The sequence below is a fragment of the Erythrolamprus reginae genome (assembly GCF_031021105.1).
Source record: "Erythrolamprus reginae isolate rEryReg1 chromosome 13 unlocalized genomic scaffold, rEryReg1.hap1 SUPER_13_unloc_5, whole genome shotgun sequence".
Taxonomy (NCBI): Eukaryota; Metazoa; Chordata; class Lepidosauria; order Squamata; family Dipsadidae; genus Erythrolamprus; species Erythrolamprus reginae.
In genome coordinates, this window is record NW_027248449.1 from 124,923 (window position 1) to 147,445 (window position 22,523).

General features: G+C 50.1%; 1 protein-coding gene across 1 annotated transcript in view; it reads right to left on the reverse strand.

Annotated features, from left to right (window-relative positions):
• PC (pyruvate carboxylase) overlaps positions 1-22,523 on the reverse strand; it is an 84,258-nt gene that overhangs the window by 60,332 nt on the left and 1,403 nt on the right. Inside the window, 1 exon segment of the mRNA XM_070730267.1 lies at positions 13,537-13,635. The gene's annotated coding sequence lies outside the window, so the exon portion shown is untranslated.

Below are 22,523 nucleotides of genomic sequence, written 5' to 3' on the forward strand. Positions count from 1 at the left end.
CTAGAGAGGCCCCACGGAGGCTTCTCCCCGCCTTTTCCGGCCCCGTTTTCTCCCAGGAGATTCCTAGAGAGGCCCCACGGAGGCTTCTCCCTGCCTTTTCCAGCCCTGTTTCCTCCCAGGTCATTCCTAGAGAGGCCTCACGAAGGCTTCTCCCCGCCTTTTCTGGCCCTGTTCCCCCCCCTGGAGATTCCTAGACAGGCACCACGGAGGCTTCTCCCTGTCTTTTCTGGCCCTGTTTCTCCCCCTGGAGATTCCTAGAGAGGCCCCACGGAGGCTTCTCCCTGCCTTTTCCAGCCCTGTTTCCTCCCAGGAGATTCCTAGAGAGGCCCCATGAAGGCTTCTCACCGCCTTTTCTGGCCCTGTTTCCCCCCCTGGAGATTCCTAGAGAGGCACCACGGAGGCTTCTCCCTGTCTTTTCTGGCCCTGTTTCCCCCCGCTGGAGATTCCTAGAGAGGCCCCACGGAGGCTTCTCCCTGTCTTTTCCAGCCCTGTTTCCTCCCAGGAGATTCCTAGAGAGGCCCCATGAAGGCTTCTCCCCGCCTTTTTTGGCCCTGTTTCCCCCCCGGGAGATTCCTAGAGAGGCACCACGGAGGCTTCTCCCTGTCTTTTCTGGCCCTGTTTCCCCCCCTGGAGATTCCTAGAGAGGCTCCACGGAGGCTTCTCCCTTTCTTTTCTGGCCCTGTTTCCCCCCCTGGAGATTCCTAGAGAGGCCCCACGGAGGCTTCTCCCTTTCTTTTCTGGCCCTGTTTCCCCCCCTGGAGATTCCTAGAGAGGCACCACGGAGGCTTCTCCCTGTCTTTTCTGGCCCTGTTTCCCCCCCTGGAGATTCCTAGAGAGGCACCACGGAGGCTTCTCCCTGTCTTTTCTGGCCCTGTTTCCCCCCCTGGAGATTCCTAGAGAGGCCCCACGGAGGCTTCTCCCTTTCTTTTCTGGCCCTGTTTCCCCCCCTGGAGATTCCTAGAGAGGCCCCACGGAGGCTTCTCCCTGTCTTTTCTGGCCCTGTTTCCCCCCCTGGAGATTCCTAGAGAGGCCCCACGGAGGCTTCTCCCTGTCTTTTCTGGCCCTGTTTCCCCCCCTGGAGATTCCTAGAGAGGCCCCACGGAGGCTTCTCCCTGTCTTTTCTGGCCCTGTTTCCTCCCAGGAGATTCCTAGAGAGGCCCCACGGAGGCTTCTCCCTGTCTTTTCCGGCCCTGTTTCCTCCCAGGAGATTCCTGGAGAGGCCCCACGGAGGCTTCTCCCTGCCTTTTCTGGTGACAGTTTTGGAGGCTGGGGTTTGTAAGTGCAAAATGGTTCTTGAGAAGAGGCAAAAAAATCTTGAACACCTGGTTCTGATCTAGAAAAGTTCGTAAGTAAAGACGTTCTTAGGTAGAGGGACCACTGTATGTAATACTGCTTAAATATACTTAAACTATATATTTTATACTTAAAATATATGTGTTAATTTTGCAATGACTACACACACCAAGTTCAAATTCCCAGAGTGATATAATGCGTTTTTTTTCCAGCATTGCACAAGATTTGCCCTGGGAGCCGTGAACATCCACTGTATCTTAATAAATCCACGGTGACATTTTTATGTCATTAATATGTCTTGGAATTTTGCCTGGTTAGAAAAACTAGATTCCTTTCAGATTTGACTTCTAACATTCTCCGAATAATGTGGTATATTTCGTTTCAGTGCCTTTTTACACATTTATAGATACGGTCAAATGTCCTTGAGCCATTTCCAACATTTATTACTATATAATTTGTTTATCTTTTGATTATTGACCCAACGTTATGCCCACTTTGCACCGGTTTCCTCTCGAGTTGTAATTTGCATTAAATTTTAGAGATACTGTCAAACAGTATTTTAGTGGTTGTGTCGTATCTAAATGTATAAATCATCCCACAGTTGTCGCCAGGGTCAAGGGGTCCCACTTTCGATGCCCTAGGTCAGGGGTGGGCAAAACTGGCCCATCCGTGGCAGGTGGACTTCAACTCCCAGAATTCCTGAGCTAGAATCATTGGCTGGTAAGATTCCACAACAACTCAATGGCACATAAGCAATCAATCAAATCTATCTATCCCGAATAGAACAGAATAGAGTAGAGTAGAATTCTTTATTTGGCCAAGTGTGATTGGACACATGAGGAATTTGTCTTTGGTGCAGATGCTCTCAGTGGACATAAAAGAAAAGATACATTGGTCAAGAATAGAATTAGAATGGAATGGAATAGAATTCATTATTGGGCCAAGTTTGATTGGACACACAAGGAATTTGTCTTGGTGCAGATGCTCTCAGTGGACATAAAAGGAAAAGAGACATTGGTCAAGAACCATGTGGTACAACACTTAATGATTGTCATAGGGGTCAAATAAGCAATGAAGAAACAATATTAATAAAAATCTTAAGGATGCAAGCAACAAGTTAGAGTCATACAGTCATACATGGGAGGACATGGGTGGTAGGAATGAGGAGAAAAACGAGTAGTAATAGTAGTGCAGACTTAGTAAAAAGTCTGACAGTGTTGAGGGAATTATTTGTTTAGCAGAGTGAGGGCATTTGGGAAAAAACTCTTCTCGTGTCTAGTTGTCTTGGTGTGCAATGCTCCGTAGCGACGTTTTGAGGCTGGGAGTTGAAACAGTTTGTGTCCAGGATGCGAGGGGTCATTCAATATTTTCCCCACCCTCTTTTTGACTTGTGCAGTATTCAGGTCCTCAATGGGGAAGGCAGGTGGGCAGCCATTGTTTTGTTCTGCCGTTCTGATTCTCCTCTGTGTCGGTCCTGTTGGGTTGCAGAACTTAGTATCTATAGGTTTTGGCGTATTCTGGTTTCTCCCCATGAAAGAGGTTTGGGAAGAAACCCCAATGTGCCAAGACCTACTATGCCCGTGAAAGTCTACAAAAACACAAATATATAGTACACTGCTCAAAAAAATAAAGGGAACCCTTAAACAACACAATATAAATCCAAGTCAATACAACGTCTGTGAAATCCAACTGTCCACTTAGGAAGCAACACTGATGGACAGTCAATTTCACCTGCTATTGTGTGCATTCAACTTTCTACAGAACAAAGGATTCAATGAGAATATTTCATTCATTCGTTACTAGGATGGGTTCTTGGAGGGTTCACTTTATTTTTTTGAGCAGTATATATGTGACATATTTTTGCTGCCTTCGCTGTGCTTTCATTTTTGAGGTCAATTTTTACTTTTCCAAAAATTAATGTATTTATTTTTATTTATTTATTTAATTGGATTTGTATGCCGCCCCTCTCTGAGGACTTGTATGCTGGATATGCTATTTGCAGGATGTGCTGTCTGAAACCTTTACTGATTTTTTTCTTTTACAACTCTCTCTCTTTTCATGATTTGTTCTTTTTAATTAAAAGCTGAACACCCCAAAGTAATTGGAAATAAAATCGGGGTTCAGGGGTTTAGGGTAGTACAGGGAGGACATAATTTTTGTCCCAGCCACCTGTCATAAAGATGCTTTGTCAAAGACTATTTTGAGGGCAAAATACATTACGGCTGCAGCATTCTCTTAGGTCACACCTTAATCTGCCAAGATTTGTACTTGACAAATGTCGCGTCAACCCCAAACCCTGTAAATATCGTGCAAGAAAAAGCTAGAACTTCCTTTCCGAAATTGCTCCAAATGAACCAGGCCTTGGGGGAAAAAGGAAAGAAAGTCAAAAAGACAACGGTGCCATGTCAAGCATGGCTTGATCGAAGGCCTCTTCAATGTTTTCTGATTTTAAAAAATCTCAGTCTATTCCCTGGCCAGGAAAAAATCAAAACCATCTTGTTCCTGCTACTATGCTGTATGTAAAATATGTTGGGTGATACATAGGCTAACAATGTAAGTGTAAGACTGTACCTTTAAGTGCAATGTGCTGGTTGGCCACAAGAGGGAGCCAACAATGTTCCTCTTGGGGGAGTTTAGACTAGAGAGATTTATATTTGCTGTGTGCAATAACCTGGTTTGCACACCATTATTAGGATTATATGTGTGTGATATTGGTCAGATATTGTTTATTTGCCTATCTGTAAATAATAATATTGGTCTCTTTAGTATTATTATTATTATTATTATTATTATTATTATTATTATTATTATTAATAATTAGATTTGTATGCCGCCCCCTCCAAGGACTCGTAGCAGCAGTACTAAGTCTGATTCATTGCTGCATTAACTCTACTTAAAGTTTGCTGAAGGTTTATTATGTTACCTGGACATTCTGAAAGTTCCCTACAAACCTGGAAGAAATAATACTGCAGTAAACTCACAAACGCCCAGGCAGGTACTGGACTTCAGCAGCCTTGGCTGCATGGCAACTCCAGTCTGGCTCTCTCCTGCCCTCTGGTGGCAGCAGGTGGGGGCAACCCTGGTTGTGAGCCAGATCCCCCCCCCTCTGCCAGCTGTGCTGGCCCTTCCCCAGCAAGGGAAGCCAAAGGCCAGGCCAGGAGGGGCTTCCTTGCAGTTGAATGTTTCCAAATGTCAAATAATTCCCTTGGGGAAAAGGAATCCCCCATCTGAGTCTTGCATTGGCAGTTCTGGGTTAGAAACATAGAAGACTGACGGCAGAAAAAGACCTCATGGTCCATCTATGTTTATCCCAGGCATGTTTGAATTCAGCTACTGTGGATTTATCAACCATGTCTGCTGGGAGGCCCAATTGTGGGTGCTCGAATGGCAGGCGCTGGTGTCACAGAAAGTGACCGAACGTTTGGCGTTTCAAGCGGTCATGTCTCAAAAGTCATGACAGCTTTTGAAAGAGAAGGGAAAACGTCCTCAGCCAAGCACAGGCCTGGTCGAAAGTCGAAGTCGTCTGAGAGAGACCGCTCGGACTCTAACGCAAATGGTTAGAGCGGATCGCAAGACCACAGCTCCTAAAATCCCTGCAGGGCTCAATAGACACGGACAGAACCCAGTTCCCACAAAAACTGTTCGGAGGGAGCGTCACACATCTGGATTCCAAATCTGGATTGTCAAGGTGTTTCCGTGCGCAATTTCTCTATCTGCCCAGGTGCAGTGGCATAATTGCGTTGGACTCTGCCGGCACTCAGACCCACGGGGGCGACCACACATCACCGTCAAAACTACTTCAGCTTCAACCACAACAACACAAGGGCCCACAACAGATACAAGCTTAATATTAACCGCTCCAAACTGAACTGTAAAAAATACGACTTTAACAATCGAGTTGTCGAAGCGTAGAATTCACTACCGGACTCTGTAGTATCATCCCCTAACCCCCAACACTTTACCCTTAGACTATCCATGGTTGACCTCTCCAGATTCCTAAGAGGTCAGTAAGGGCCGTGCATAAGTGCCCTAGAGTGCCTTCCGTCCCCTGTCCTATAGTCTCTCCTATATCTTCTCTTCTATCCCTATGTCTTTTCCTGCTATTCTCTCATATATTATATTTCACTCCTTTATTTTCTCCTCCATTTAAAACCTTCTACCTGATTGTGTCCCTCTATAACCCTCATTGTGTATTATTGTGTATTGGACAAAACAAACAAACAAACAAATTATTGGCTGTAACTGAATCCAGGCTTTTGACACAGGAGAAGAACCTACTGACTTCTCACCCAGTGAACCCAGGGGAGATATTCTGCAATTATTTGCAATGCATAATCTAAATAGTGGCTTTCCTGATAAGGAAGGAGGCTGAAGGCCACACGGCCCATCACCCCCAGCGCCACCCCCCGTACGGCCGGAAGAGAGATGGGCTCCTGGACCTGGGCTGATTGGAGGAGGAGCCCTGGTCCTATCAAAGAGGCGTCCAAGCATCAAGCGCCTGTCCCTCCAAGGCCCAGCCTGGCCCTTCTCCCCACCACCACCACCAGCCCCCCAAGAAAGATATTAAAATGATCAGCTGTAAAAAAAACCCACATCAGATGAAAACACTGATAAAATGAGGAGGTTCAGCTGTTGTGATTATTATGACCGCAACGCTATTGCTAACTGGCCAAGTGTCTCTTTGTTTATTTTGGATGTTTGTCTTGCTTTAAAAAAGTTTTAGTCTTTAATTGCAGTGCATTTTTTTTTTAAATTGGAAGCTGCCCAGTGTCATTGACTGAGATGGGCAGCTACAGAAGTTGGATGAAAACAAACAAAAGCAGCCACGGAAGGAAAACGCTTTGTTCAAAAGGAACTGGTGGAATATAAGGGGAGTTATATTATATATAGGTCTTATATGTTAAGTGGAAGAAGTAGCCTTACGACAGCTGTAATTGACAGTCAATTGTCAATGATCAATATCATTAGGAGCATTAGAGGGTGTGATTGGCGTTAGAGTAATAAATATTGATAGAAAGGAAAGTTAAGAGTTAAAAACAAAACAGGGAAGGGAACTCTGAGCATATGGTGAATGAAATGAAAAGATTCCATGGGGCTGTGGAATAATTTTTTTACAAACTTAAAAGCAGGGGCCTACCTACTAAAGCAGGGAAGAAAATTGCATCTATGGTCGCCTCTCCAGCTGGACATAAAAACAACTGTGGACATGTCAAGTTCAGAGTAGGTTTGCAAAACGTTCAAACCACCCTAATATTATGATGTTTCCATTTTTCTGTCCACCCCCTGTAACTCCCCTTTGAGCTTAAATAAGGCAGAGTGAAATTCGTTGCGTTCCAAGAGAGTGAAGGGATTTGCCAACAATCTTGCAGAACCACTTTTGAGAGGTTGCAAAGAGTGAGTCCAGGGAGAGAGCAGGTTGCCCTAAGCTCAGCTCCAATGTCCATGGGTGTGCCGGCCAGCTGGTTCTATGGCTCGCACAGAGGCTGTTCCGGGGGGGGGGGGGGGCGTTTTGGGTTCCCAGGGAGCCTCCGGGAGGAAGGGGGAGGCCGCTTTCGCCCTCTCTCGGTTCCCAGGAAGCCTTGCGAGGGTGAAACAGGGGCCTCCTGGGCCCACCAGAGGTTGGGGAACAGGCCGTTTCCAGCCTCCAGAGGGGAGGGGGGAGCTGTTTTCGTCCCTCCCCAGGCATTGAATTATGGGTGTGGGCACTCGTGCATGTGTGATAGCGCACCCGCGTGATCTTTTGGCACCAGAGGGAAAAAAAAGGGTTCTCCATCACTGTCATACGGGGAGATCAACCTCGGGTCATAAACAGAGTGAGATCCGTGGCTGGATTTAAAACTATGGAATGGGTCCACATCAACTTTAAATAGGAAAGTGGACCCAAGAACAAGGGGCCACAATCTGAGGTCAGTTGGGGGAAAGATCAGAAGCAACGTGAGAAAATATGATTTTACTGAAAGAGTAGTAGATGCTTGGAACAAACTCCCAGCAGACGTGGTTGGTAAATCCACAGTGACTGAATGTAAACATGCCTGGGATAAACATATAGATCCATCCTAAAATGAAATACAGAAAACAGTATAAGGGCAGACTAGATGGACCATGGGGTCTTTTTCTGCCCTCAGTCTTCTATGTTTCTAACATGAGAAAATATTATTTCACTGAAAGAGTTGTAGATGCTTGGAACAAACTTCCATGCCTGGGATAAACATATAGATCCATCCTAAGATGAAATACAGAAAACAGTATAAGGGCAGACTAGATGGACCATGGGGTCTTTTTCTGCCCTCAGTCTTCTATGTTTCTAACATGAGAAAATATTATTTCACTGAAAGAGTTGTAGATGCTTGGAACAAACTTCCATGCCTGGGATAAACATATAGATCCATCCTAAGATGAAATACAGAAAACAGTATAAGGGCAGACTAGATGGACCATGGGGTCTTTTTCTGCCCTCAGTCTTCTATGTTTCTAACATGAGAAAATATTATTTCACTGAAAGAGTTGTAGATGCTTGGAACAAACTTCCATGCCTGGGATAAACATATAGATCCATCCTAAGATGAAATACAGAAAATAGTATAAGGGCAGACGAGATGGACCATGGGGTCTTTTTCTGCCCTCAGTCTTCTAGGTTTCTAACATGAGAAAATATTATTTCACTGAAAGAGTTGTAGATGCTTGGAACAAACTTCCATGCCTGGGATAAACATATAGATCCATCCTAAGATGAAATACAGAAAATAGTATAAGGGCAGACGAGATGGACCATGGGGTCTTTTTCTGCCCTCAGTCTTCTAGGTTTCTAACATGAGAAAATATTATTTCACTGAAAGAGTCGTAGATGCTTGGAACAAACTTCCATGCCTGGGATAAACATATAGATCCATCCTAAGATGAAATACAGAAAATAGTATAAGGGCAGACGAGATGGACCATGGGGTCTTTTTCTGCCGTCAGTCTTCTAGGTTTCTAACATGAGAAAATATTATTTCACTGAAAGAGTCGTAGATGCTTGGAACAAACTTCCATGCCTGGGATAAACATATAGATCCATCCTAAGATGAAATACAGAAAATAGTAGAAGGGCAGAGGAGATGGACCATGAGGTCTTTTTCTGCCGTCAGTCTTCTATGTTTCTAACATGAGAAAATATTATTTCACTGAAAGAGTAGTAGATGCTTGGAACAAACTTCCATGCCTGGGATAAACATAGATCCATCCTAAGATGAAATACAAAAAACAGTATAAGGGCAGATGAGATGGACCATGGGGTCTTTTTCTGCCCTCAGTCTTCTATGTTTCTAACATGAGAAAATATTATTTCACTGAAAGAGTAGTAGATGCTTGGAACAAACTTCCATGCCTGGGATAAACATATAGATCCATCCTAAGATGAAATACAGAAAATAGTAGAAGGGCAGAGGAGATGGACCATGAGGTCTTTTTCTGCCGTCAGTCTTCTATGTTTCTAACATGAGAAAATATGATTTCACTGAAAGAGTTGTAGATGCTTGGAACAAACTTCCATGCCTGGGATAAACATAGATCCATCCTAAGATGAAATACAGAAAACAGTATAAGGGCAGACGAGATGGACCATGGGGTCTTTTTCTGCCCTCAGTCTTCTAGGTTTCTAACTTGAAATGGCACCAGAGAGTTAATGGAAATAATACAAAATTCTTCGTTTGGGGGGGGGGAGTCCAAGGCAGCGGTCTGGGGAAAGGGAATTTGCAGGGGCATTAAAAGGATAAATGAAAAACAAGCAGAATTTGAAGAAATTCCCCAGACACAAAGGTTTCATTCATCGTCACCTCATTAGGTTCCTACGTGGCAGGTTTAGGTTATTAAACTGTTATTTAAGTTTAGAGAGAAATTTCAGAGGGTTTCGGAGGAGGAGAAAAAACAAGGATCCTCGAATACAGCTCATCTGTTTGGGACCCACACCGCCTCTCGGACATCAACACCCTCGGAAATGTCCAGAGATGCTTCACCAGAAGAGCCCTTCACTCCTCCACTCGAGACAGAAGACCCTACAAGACTGGACTTTCAACCCTGGGTTTAGAAAGTTTAGAACTAAGACGCCTTAAACAAGATCTAAGCATTGCCCACAAGATCCTATGCTGCAACGTCCTGCCTGTCGATGACGACTTCAGCTTCAACCACAACAACACAAGAGCACACAACAGATTTAAACTTAACATTAACCTCTCCAAACTTGACTGTAAAAAATACGACTTTAGTAATCAAGTTGTTGAAGTGTGGAACTCATTACCGGACTCCATAGTATCTTCCCCTAACCCCCAACACTTGACCCTTAGACTATCCACGGTTGACCTCTCCAGGTTCCTAAGAGGTCAGTAAGGAGCGAGTACAAGTGCATTAGAGTGCCCTCCGTCCCCTGTCCTATAGTCTCTCCTTTATCTCGTATGTCTTTTCTTCCTTTCCTATATCTCTTCTTCTATTCTTTGATATATTTTATTCCTATATCTACTCTCCTATTCTTTCTTTGACATATTGTGTATTGGACAAAATCAATCAATCAAATAAATAAATAAATAAATAAACGATGATCAGGAGAGAAGGAGGAGATGTTGGCCTTCAGTAAAGGTAACCAAGATAAGATGGCGAGAGCCCCTTTCGAGCACACACACACACACACACACACACAAGAACGCAGCACAGGACCATAAAACCTCAAAGGTCACCGAGTCTGGCCTCTTGCTCAACCCAGCAGACCTCCCAGGGCCAAGAGAGCCCTCAACTCACAGGGCAGCCTCTTTCCACCCCTCTCAGCCCTGGACGCGTCCTCTGGGCCAACGGAGAATCAGCAGAGAGTAATACACAAATAGGTCAGCAAGTGTTGTGTTGCCTCTGTGCAAATCGATGGTGAGACCCCACTCGGAGTCCTGTGGACAGTTCTGGTCACCTCACCTCAAGGAGGACAGAATGGAACTGGGAAAGGGGCAAAAAAGAGCAACAGGAATGACCAAGGGAATGGAGCCCCCTCCCTTAGGAAACCAGGTGGCAAGGCCTTGGTCTCTTCCGCCTTGAGAGACGGCGTTGAAGGGGGGACTTGATCGAAGGGTATAAAATCCTGCAGGGGATAGAAAAGGTGGATGGAGAAAAATCATTTTCTCTATCGCACAATACTTGGAGGAGCCCCCCCACCCCAAAGCTCACAGGTGAGGAAGTGAGGACAAACCAAGGGGGATATTGGTTGATGGGATTCCCTTCCAGAATTCCCTTCCAGGAGAGGCCGTGACAGCTGTCAGCCTTCATGGCTTCAAGGCAGGATTAGACAGATTCAGGGATGCCAAGAGTATCATAGGTGGTCATTGAAACAGATGTCCAGGATTCCCTTGAGTACCACTTGTTGGGGGTCCAGGGGAAGGGAGGGTCTTGCCTTCTCCTTCTGCTCAAGATCCCCCTGGACAATTGGGGGGCCACTGTGGGACACAGAATGCAGGACTCCAAGGGCTTTGGCCTGACTCAGCAGGGCTCTTCTGAGGTCCTTATGTTCTTGACCAAGGATTTTCCAAGAACCTCAAAACAAGACCCACATATCAATGGGCTCCAAACAAGCAGGTCATTGGATCCACCCCCATCCTAGAAGTGAGCAGCTGTAGACGAGTGACAGGACAGAGACATCTCACTTGGAGTTTTGAAAGCCCACGTTGAGCCTTGTCCCAAAGGGGCCTCCGTGACTGAAACGGCCACTCACAAAATAATCCCTTACTCAAAGGCCACCATCTAAGGTGTCCCTGGCTACTTCCACAGCCTAAGTGAACATCCCATAATGTCCCATTCCACATAAGACTTTTAACCCCCCTTTGTTAGGACCCATCGGAACGGATGAAAACCAGGTGGACAAGGAGAAGGGCCTCGGATGGCCCCCCCCCTCTGCCCCCCCGCTCTACCCTACTTGGATGGCCCCTGTTGGACCGAGAGTGGGCACACGTCCAGCGGCCGCATCCCATCCCCGGAATACCAACCCTTCATTAAGGAAGAACATTCCCGCTGCCTGGTCTTTCTCAGGGTCAATCTTTCAAGACTTGTTCGTGACAAACTCACTCGGGCCCTCACGGACGGCAGACGGACGGCATTCCTGCCCAGTCCGGTTAATCTGGGCTGAAGGTCTCTGAGAAGGGGGGGGGGTCAGAAGGACTCCCCTCCCTTCAGCCTCTCGCCGTCTTCTGGGGCCTCACCAGCTCTCTGTGGAAGCTGCCCACCCAAGGACTGACCCACCTGAAGAGGCGAAACGTCTGAGCAGCCTCAAAGTATGGAAAGGGCTGCATTGTCCATTTTGTTTTTATTTATTCATTTTGTCCAATACACACTGAAGGGAATACACCAGTGGTAATATATATAAAGAAAAGGACAGAAGGAAAGATATAAAAATAGAGGAGAATCTATATGAAAGGAAGAAAAAATTAAATATGACATTTAAATGTGTCAAAGGGTTAAATAAGGTCCAGGAGGGAAGTGTTTTTAATGGGAAAGTGAACCCAAGAACAAGGGGACACAATCTGAAGTGAGTTGGGGGAAAGATCAGAAGCAACATGAGAAAATATTATTTTACAAAAATAGAAGTAGATCCTTGGAACAAACTCCCAGCAGGCGTGGTTGGTCAATCCACAGGAACTGAATATAAACCTGCCTGGGATAGACACCCATCCATCCTAAGATAAAATACAGAAAATAGTATAAGGGCAGACGAGATGGACCAGGAGGTCTTCTTCTGCCGTCAATCTTCTAGGTTTCTAGGTTTCTAAATGAGATATAGGGGAGACTACAGAACAGGGGACAGAAGGCAGACTGGGGCACTTATCCACGCCCCTCACTGACCCCTTAGGAACCTGGAGAGGTCAAGCGTGGAGAGTCTAAGGGGGAAATGTTGGGGGTCAGGGGTTGACACTAGTGATAATGCATTCCATGCTTCGACAACTCGATTGCTGAAGTCGTGTTTTTTACAGTCAAGTGTGGAGCCGTTAATATTAAGTTTGAATCTGTGGTTGTGCAGCTGCCCCGAAGAAGGAAAACGTAGATGAGCCACCAGTGTGGTGCGAAGGGGGGGGGGACACACAGCCAGGGGTGTGTGTGTGTGTGTCATAATTCCTGCAGGGACCTGAAGAACCAGCTTTGCAAGGGGCTGGAACCAATTGGCCCGGAAGAGGCGCAGAACAATTGAAGTGACCTGTCGGGTTGAGCCGAGAGGCTTGGAATAGCCACAGGGACAGGGGGACCCTTCCCTCCTCCAACGCCTGGCGCACCGAGGGCGGAGTTTCCTCATTCTTACTACTTGCATTTATTCCACATCTGAGTTTAGAAAAAAGGGGGAAACTGAGACCAAGGGGCCTCGGAAGCAGAGACCTCGGCAGACGAATCACAAAAGACCTAAGTGCCAAAGTTGACCCCTGCAACAACATCGCCCAGAAGGCTTCAAGAGTTGTAAACCTGATCCTACGTGGCTTCTGCTCTGGCAATCTCACACTACTGACCAGAGCTTGCAAAACTTTTGCCAGACCCATCCTGGAATACAGCTCATCTGTTTGGAACCCATACTGCATCTCAGACATCAAAACCCTTGAAATGTCCAGAGATCCTTCACCAGAAGAGCCCCTCACTCCTCCACTCGAGACAGAAGACCCTACGAGACTGGACTCACTATCCTGGGTCTTGAAAGCTTAGAACTAAGATGCCTTAAACAAGATCTAAGTATTGCCCACAAGACCATAGGCTGCAATGTCCTGCCTGTCAAAGACTACTTCAGCTTCAACCACAACAACACAAGAGCACACAACAGAGTTAAACTTAATATTAACTGCTCCAAACTTGACTGTAAAAAATACGACTTCAGTAACCTAGTGCACTTGTACTCGCCCCTTACTGACCTCTTAGGAATCTGGAGAGGTCAACCATGGATAATCCAAGGGTCAAATGTTGGGGGTTTGGGGATGACCCTATGGAGTCCGGCAATGAGTTCCACGCTTCGACAACTCGGCGACTGAAGTCGTATTTTTTACAGTCAAGTTTGGAGCGGTTAATATTGAGCTTGAATCTGTTGCGTGCTCTTGTGTTGTTGTGGTTGAGGCTGAAGTAGACCTGGACTGAGAGACTCCGACCACCCAATGGACTGCAGGTGGCCTGGGGTACCCCAGCCCCCTCCAGCCATGCCTCTGTGGCCCCTCCCCTCCCCCCCCACCCCTCCCCCCACCCCAGCAAGGCCCCCACAGGACACACCGTTCTTCCAGGGAGGGTCCCTCTCCCGGCACACTCAGCAAAGGGGCTGGAACTCCGGGGCAGCCAATCGATCCGGTCTCAGAGAAGCAGGGACGTGGCCTGGAGAAAGGGACAAGAGGTCAGTCCCCCTCCTTCCAAAGCCTTCCAAAGAAAAGAGCTGCTTCACAGGTGTGTGTGTGTGTGTGTGTGTGTGGTTCCTCTGGGGCCAAATCCCGCCTCCCAATCCCTCTGGGGACCAGCCTGGAGGTGAAGGGGGCAGCTCTGTCTTCCGCCTGAGAGGTCGCGCCCCCCCATCTTAAGACTTGGAAGAAGCCCCCCACCCATCTGGCAGCAGAGGGCTGCCAATCAGGATTCAACTCTTTCCGATTCCAATCGAATTGACATTGGACCTTCTCCAGCCCCTCCCCCCAAAAGCAAGAACAGGTCAGGAGACGCCGGGTCCCCCCAAATACCCCGGAAGGCTCTTGGGGGATCGGCACCATAGTTCCCTCTAAGCTGAGCAGTGAGCAATGGCTCACTTAAAAATCATCATCAACTCAGAGTTTTTGAAACCTGCCCAGAAGCCGAGAGGGAAAGAGTGAGAGGGAAAGAGTGCCGCCCAGTCCCAAAGGGACTACCGCTCAGACACTATACTTTTCCGCTCACCCTCCCAAAAAATTAGAGGGAACACTGATCGGCACCACTGGCAAACACGCAGGGGGTCCTCAAGGGGGGGGGCAAGTCTGGAGGGGCTGCATCCCAGAGGGCCGAGAGGGGTTTAGACCATGGCAGCCTGACTTGGGGTGGGGGTGGGGGGCAGAGGGCAGGGCTCCGTTTTCTGCTTCCTACCGCGAGCAGGTGTCCCTGGGGGTGGTCTGGGGCCCCCTCACCCTCTAACCTTGCACCCACACCCAGAGTAACCCAGGTGGGCTGCCTGCCCTGTTCCCTCTTATCGGCAGAAGGACACACAAAGGCTGCTCCTCTCCGGCCACTCCACCTCCCTTGCAAGGTTTCAGGCCCCAGCCACCTGCAGCCAAAGCAAAGCGGTGACTCCCTCCCCCTCCCTCTCTGCCCTTCTGCTCCTTGGGGGGAGGAGGGAATTCACAGGACCCAAAAGGGACAAAGGGAGTTCGGCAAATATTGACCCACAAAGGGAAAGTTTGTCCCTCTGGTGCAGGAGGCGCCAAACGTTATAAAATGCAGAAACACAAGAAGTCCTTGACTTACTGACCGAAGGAACCAACGTACAGCGGCGCCTCTGCCTAAAAAGGCCTCTACTTAACAAACTTTTCTAGATAAGAACCAGGTGTCCAAGACTTTTTTTGCCTCTTCTCAAGAACCATTTTCCACTTACAAACCCCAGCCTCCGAAACTGTCACCAGAAAAGGCAGGGAGAAGCCTCCGTGGGGCCTCTCTAGGAACCTCCGGGGAGGAAACAGGGCCAGAAAAGGCGGGGAGAAGCCTCCGTGGGGCCTCTCCAGGAATCTCCCGGGAGGAAACAGGGCCAGAAAAGGCAGGGAGAAGCCTCCGTGGGGCCTCTCTAGGAATCTCCTGGGAGGAAACAGGGCCAGAAAAGGTGGGGAGAAGCCTCCGTGGGGCCTCTCTAGGAATCTCCTGGGAGGAAACAGGGCCAGAAAAGGTGGGGAGAAGCCTCCATGGGGCCTCTCTAGGAATCTCCTGGGAGGAAACAGGGCAGGAAAAGGCGGGGAGAAGCCTCTGTGGGACCTCTCTAGGAATCTCCTGGGAGGAAACAGGGATGGAAAAGGTGGGGAGAAGCCTCCGTGGGGCCTCTCTAGGAATCTCCTGGGTGGAAACAGGGCCGGAAAAGGCAGGGAGAAGCCTCCTTGGGGCCTCTCTAGGAATCTCCTGGGAGGAAACAGGGCAGGAAAAGGTGGGGAGAAGCCTCTGTGGGACCTCTCTAGGAATCTCCTGGGAGGAAACAGGGATGGAAAAGGTGGGGAGAAGCCTCCATGGGGCCTCTCTAGGAATCTCCTGGGTGGAAACAGGGCCGGAAAAGGCAGGGAGAAGCCTCCTTGGGGCCTCTCTAGGAATCTCCTGGGAGGAAACAGGGCAGGAAAAGGTGGGGAGAAGCCTCTGTGGGACCTCTCTAGGAATCTCCTGGGAGGAAACAGGGATGGAAAAGGTGGGGAGAAGCCTCCATGGGGCCTCTCTAGGAATCTCCTGGGTGGAAACAGGGCCAGAAAAGGCGGGGAGAAGCCTCCGTGGGGCCTCTCTAGGAACCTCCGGGGAGGAAACAGGGCCAGAAAAGGCGGGGAGAAGCCTCCGTGGGGCCTCTCCAGGAATCTCCCGGGAGGAAACAGGGCCAGAAAAGGCAGGGAGAAGCCTCCGTGGGGCCTCTCTAGGAATCTCCTGGGAGGAAACAGGGCCAGAAAAGGTGGGGAGAAGCCTCCGTGGGGCCTCTCTAGGAATCTCCTGGGAGGAAACAGGGCCAGAAAAGGTGGGGAGAAGCCTCCATGGGGCCTCTCTAGGAATCTCCTGGGAGGAAACAGGGCAGGAAAAGGCGGGGAGAAGCCTCTGTGGGACCTCTCTAGGAATCTCCTGGGAGGAAACAGGGATGGAAAAGGTGGGGAGAAGCCTCCGTGGGGCCTCTCTAGGAATCTCCTGGGTGGAAACAGGGCCGGAAAAGGCAGGGAGAAGCCTCCTTGGGGCCTCTCTAGGAATCTCCTGGGAGGAAACAGGGCAGGAAAAGGTGGGGAGAAGCCTCTGTGGGACCTCTCTAGGAATCTCCTGGGAGGAAACAGGGATGGAAAAGGTGGGGAGAAGCCTCCATGGGGCCTCTCTAGGAATCTCCTGGGTGGAAACAGGGCCGGAAAAGGCAGGGAGAAGCCTCCTTGGGGCCTCTCTAGGAATCTCCTGGGAGGAAACAGGGCAGGAAAAGGTGGGGAGAAGCCTCTGTGGGACCTCTCTAGGAATCTCCTGGGAGGAAACAGGGATGGAAAAGGTGGGGAGAAGCCTCCATGGGGCCTCTCTAGGAATCTCCTGGGTGGAAACAGGGCCAGAAAAGGCGGGGAGAAGCCTCCGTGGGGCCTCTCTAGGAACCTCCGGGGAGGAAACAGGGCCAGAAAAGGCGGGGAGAAGCCTCCGTGGGGCCTCTCCAGGAATCTCCCGGGAGGAAACAGGGCCAGAAAAGGCAGGGAGAAGCCTCCGTGGGGCCTCTCTAGGAATCTCCTGGGAGGAAACAGGGCCAGAAAAGGTGGGGAGAAGCCTCCGTGGGGCCTCTCTAGGAATCTCCTGGGAGGAAACAGGGCCAGAAAAGGTGGGGAGAAGCCTCCATGGGGCCTCTCTAGGAATCTCCTGGGAGGAAACAGGGCAGGAAAAGGCGGGGAGAAGCCTCTGTGGGACCTCTCTAGGAATCTCCTGGGAGGAAACAGGGATGGAAAAGGTGGGGAGAAGCCTCCGTGGGGCCTCTCTAGGAATCTCCTGGGTGGAAACAGGGCCGGAAAAGGCAGGGAGAAGCCTCCTTGGGGCCTCTCTAGGAATCTCCTGGGAGGAAACAGGGCAGGAAAAGGTGGGGAGAAGCCTCTGTGGGACCTCTCTAGGAATCTCCTGGGAGGAAACAGGGATGGAAAAGGTGGGGAGAAGCCTCCATGGGGCCTCTCTAGGAATCTCCTGGGTGGAAACAGGGCCGGAAAAGGCAGGGAGAAGCCTCCTTGGGGCCTCTCTAGGAATCTCCTGGGAGGAAACAGGGCAGGAAAAGGCGGGGAGAAGCCTCTGTGGGGCCTCTCTAGGAATCTCCTGGGAGGAAACAGGGCCAGAAAAGGTGGGGAGAAGCCTCCATGGGGCCTCTAGGAATCTCCTGGGAGGAAACAGGGCCAGAAAAGGCAGGGAGAAGCCTCCTTGGGGCCTCTCTAGGAATCTCCTGGGAGGAAACAGGGCCAGAAAAGGCAGAGGGAAGCCTCCGTGGGGCCTCTCTAGGAATCTCCTGGGAGGAAACAGGGCCAGAAAAGGCAGGGAGAAGCCTCCTTGGGGCCTCTCTAGGAATCTCCTGGGAGGAAACAGGGCCAGAAAAGGTGGGGAGAAGCCTCCATGGGGCCTCTAGGAATCTCCTGGGAGGAAACAGGGCCAGAAAAGGCAGGGAGAAGCCTCCTTGGGGCCTCTCTAGGAATCTCCTGGGAGGAAACAGGGCCAGAAAAGGCAGAGGGAAGCCTCCGTGGGGCCTCTCTAGGAATCTCCTGGGAGGAAACAGGGCCAGAAAAGGCAGGGAGAAGCCTCCTTGGGGCCTCTCTAGGAATCTCCTGGGAGGAAACAGGGCCAGAAAAGGCAGAGGGAAGCCTCCGTGGGGCCTCTCTAGGAATCTCCTGGGAGGAAACAGGGCCTCCACCCTCCCCGTGGTTTCCCCAGTCGAATGCCTTATTTGCTTTTCCATTGATTCCTATGGGAAAAATGGCTTCTTCTTACAAACTTTTCCACTTAGGAACTTGGTCACGGAACGAATGAAGTTCGTAAGTGGAGGGGCCACTCTAATACCTGATTGACGTCTTCCATGAAAAACGCTGCAGCAGCCTTTCTTGTAAAAACATATATTTCACTTCCTTCTTATCAAACTGCTTCTCTAAATAAACATTTTTACATTTAACCACTATAATAAACTATACGACTCTTTATTATATCCACCACTGCAACCACTAGGTATTTAACCATTAAACTACAAACCACTCTATAACAAACCACCCACTGTAACAAACCACAAACCACCATAACCAACCACCCCCATGCAAGGCTGTTCTTCCTTACATAGGTTACAGCCAATCAGGTCGCAGCACCATTAGCAAACCCATGGTTACATGCTGGTTATGGCTTACACCAGCCTTCCCTATGCATTTACTGGCACTGTAACGTTACCTCCAGGAATAAACCTATTTCTGAAATCACTTGCTCTCTTACCACCACAAATGATTGAATCCTCCACCGTTTCCACTTGTTCACCACACAAGGAGCAAATCCCTTCTCAGACACAGCTGCTCAGACCGACAAAACCTTTCCATAAAAGTTGGTTCTCAAAAGAAGCTCCAGACCCCCGACCTGTGGCCGCCACAGGCAGATTCCTCTCCTCGGGGCAGCTGCTCCTCCGAAAACTCAGAGTCAACACACACACACACACACACACCAGTCTCAAGTGTCCTCTCCTGCTTGGGCAGCATAAAGTGAACCCTTATTTTTCAAGCTTGGCAGCCGCTCCTTGACCACACCGGGAGCCTCTCTAAAAAAAGCTCCCGGAAGAAACGCAGGGGATCAATCGCATCAGGCCCCTCAGTGAGTGACCAACGACCCCTGTGCTCCAGTATATTCAGGGGGGTCGGAAGTGGGGGGCTAGGAGGTCATTGTGGATGGCCTGGACCAGGGATGGCAAAACCTATGGCCCTCGCTCAGCTCCAACGTCCATGTTTGTGCCGGCCAGCTGATTTTTGGCCCACCCAGAGGCTCTGGGAGGGCGTTTTGGGCTTCCGGGGAGCCTCCAGGGGGTGGAGGGAGGGCGTTTTGGGCTTCCGGGGAGCCTCCAGGGGGTGGAGGGAGGGCGTTTTGGGCTTCCGGGGAGCCTCCAGGGGGTGGAGGGAGGGCGTTTTGGGCTTCCGGGGAGCCTCCAGGGGGTGGAGGGAGGGCGTTTTGGGCTTCCGGGGAGCCTCCAGGGGGTGGAGGGAGGGCGTTTTGGGCTTCCGGGGAGCCTCCAGGGGGTGGAGGGAGGGCGTTTTGGGCTTCCGGGGAGCCTCCAGGGGGTGGAGGGAGGGCGTTTTGGGCTTCCGGGGAGCCTCCAGGGGGTGGAGGGAGGGCGTTTTGGGCTTCCGGGGAGCCTCCAGGGGGTGGAGGGAGGGCGTTTTGGGCTTCCGGGGAGCCTCCAGGGGGTGGAGGGAGGGCGTTTTGGGCTTCCGGGGAGCCTCCAGGGGGTGGAGGGAGGGCGTTTTGGGCTTCCGGGGAGCCTCCAGGGGGTGGAGGGAGGGCGTTTTCACCCTTCCACAACTCCAGAGAAGCCTCTAAGGCGGAACACGAGGCTACTGGGCCCAGCAGAAGTTGGGAAAGGGGCTGTTTTTGGAGGAAGCTGTTTTCGCCCTCCCCAAGCATTGAATGATGACCGTGGGCACTCGCACAGGTGCAATAGTGCGCACACATGCTCTTTCAGCACCCGAGGAAAACTAGGTCCCCCCTCCCTGGCCCAGAAGCCTTCAACCTGGATGAGGCCAAGGGGGCTGAAAGGAAGCCAGGGGGAGTCAGAAGAGAAGACGGGAGAAGGAGGGGACCTTGGGGGTCCTTGGCATCCAGCCCCCTGCTCAAGCAGGAGACCCCCCCTCTGCCGGGGTCTCAAACACTAGGCGCTTAAATTCAACCCACGGGGCTGGGCTGGAAATATCAATGGAATAGGATGCTTGGCTCCATAGCTGGAGGTATCACAAGCAGGAAGAGGGAGATGGTGATCTCGCTGTATGAGACCCCATTTGGAACAATACTGTGTCCAGTTCTGGAGACCTCACCTACAAAAATTGACATGGATCCAATTGAAGGGTCCAAAGACGGGCGACAGAAACGGTGGACGGTTGAATTGAATCCTTTGTCCTGTGCAAAGTTGAAGGTGAAATTGACTGTCAATCACTGTTGCTTCCTAAGTGGACAGTTGGATCTCACAGAGGTTTGACTGACTTGCAGGGATTATTCTGTTGTTCAAGTGTTGCCTTTATTTTATTTCTGGAGCAGTGCACATGTTCTCACTGAGAGGCGACTGGACGGGCCATGCTCCGTTTTGGCCTCCCTCGGTCCCTCCCCTCATTCTGGGGCTCGGCCCCCAGGTCCCCCCCCCTCCTTCACCCCCCCCCCGACCGGCTGAGCCCAAGTGCCGGAAACAATGGGGGATTGTGGTGCTGCCGTCCTTCCCCAAGATCCCCTGCACACACGCACACCCAAATCTTGTCCCAACACGCATCACATGCTCCCTGAAAGTCCTCTTGTTCCCGGAGCCGGGCTGAACCCTTGGCAAGGAAGCAACCAATTGGCTGGCAGCCAGGGACGGAGGGAGGGAGGGAGGGGGGGGGACCCACAGCTCTTGGGTGGTTAGGGGTCTTTCTGAGCAAAGAATGGAAAGTCTCCCGTGCCAAGCCCCCCTTTCGCTGAGACTCTGGGCAAAGTCCCCCCCCCCCCCCGTTCTTTCGACTGCCAGAAATTGAGGCCAAGAGGGACAATTGACCCTTCACAGCAGTGGAAGAAGGAAGCAGCCGAGGGGCCACAGGTATCCGGAAGATCTCTACCTCCCTGCCTCTACCTACCTACAGGTCTCCACCTACCTGCCTCTTCTCTGAGTCTTTCAGGCCATGAAAGCTTGGAACATTACAGTGGCACCTCTACCTACGAATACGCCTCTACTTACAAACTTTTATAGATAAGAACCAGGTGTTCAAGATCTTTTTTGCCTCTTCTCAAGAGCCATCTTCCACTTACAAACCCAGGCCTCCGAAACTGTAACCGGAAAAGGCAGGGAGGAGCCTCCGTGGGGCCTTTAGGAATCTCCTGGGAGGAAACAGGGCCGTTAAAGGTGGGGAGGAGCCTCCGTGGGGCCTTTAGGAATCTCCTGGGAGGAAACAGGGCCGGAAAAGGCGGGGAGAAGCCTCCATGGGGCCTCTCTAGGAATCTCCTGGGAGGAGACAGGGCCGTTAAAGGCGGGGAGAAGCCTCCGTGGGGCCTCTCTAGGAATCTCCCGGGAGGAAACAGGGCTGGAAAAGGCAGGGAGAAGCCTCCGTGGGGCCTCTCTAGGAATCTCCTGGGAGGAAACAGGGCCTCCACCCTCCCTGTGGTTTCCCCAGTCGAACGCCTTATTTGCTTTTCCATTGATTCCTATGGAGAAAAAATTGCTTCTTCTTACAAACGTTTCTACTTAAGACCCTGGTCACGGAACGCATGGAGTTCGTAAGTGGAGGTACCCCTGTATTTGTGAAAATCCCCCCCAGAGGCAGAACTGCACCCTTCTCTCGCTCACACCTGCCTTGGCCTCCTCCCCACACGCCCTTCGCACACTCCTCCTTCACGGGCAAGACCCTGCGAGTTTTGTCTTCAGCCTGTTGAGTAACCCAGGGGGAAAGTATGTGGGCCCGCACTGCACACCCACTCCTGGGGGGTTCTTGGAGGGGGGCCAAACTCACCCCCACCTCCCCCTGGGAATGCTGTTTCCTCAACAGTTTGGACTTGGGCGCCAGGCAGGGAAGGGCCTTCTCAGGGGCCTGGTTAACAAATGTTTAATGTTTGTTTTTAATGATTTTAGTCATAGTTTTAATTATTGGATATGTTTACTCTGCTGTGAGTCGTCCCGAGTCTCCAGAGAGGGGCGGCATATAAATCTAATAAATTATTATTATTAATTATTATTATTATTATTATTGTGGAGTCTTGAGGGAGTCTGTGAAGGAGGGAGGTGGAAGGAGGCTGTGCACCACAATGCCCATCAGCAGGGATGGGTATTGTGGTGCACAATCTGCGCTCCAAGAACAGGACTCATAACCCTTCGTCAACCCGACAGCACCCCAAAAAGCCACCATGCTAATTATAGTGGCTGGGAAGGAAAGACCCCATTTGGAATAATGCTGTGTCCAGTTCTGGAGAACAAGGGGCCACAATCTGAAGTTAGTTGGGGGAAAGATCAGAAGCCACGTGAAAAAATATTATTTTACTGAAAGAGTAGTAGATGCTTGGAACAAACTTCCAGCAGATGTGGTAGATAAATCCACAGTCACTGAACTGAAACATGCCTGGGATAAACATATTATCCATCCTAAGATAAAATACAGGAAAGAGTATAAGGGCAGACGAGATGGACCAGGGGGTCTTTTTCCGCTGTCAATCTTCTAGGTTTCTAAAGGATCTGAAACAGATCTTGACGCAGAAAGTCGGCTAATATCAAAGAAACTCAACATTCATTGCAAACATTTTCCTGCAGCAGCCTTAAAAGAAGATTCTGCGCACGGAGATCGACAGATGGACGACATCAAATATACTCAGCCGACAAAGATGGA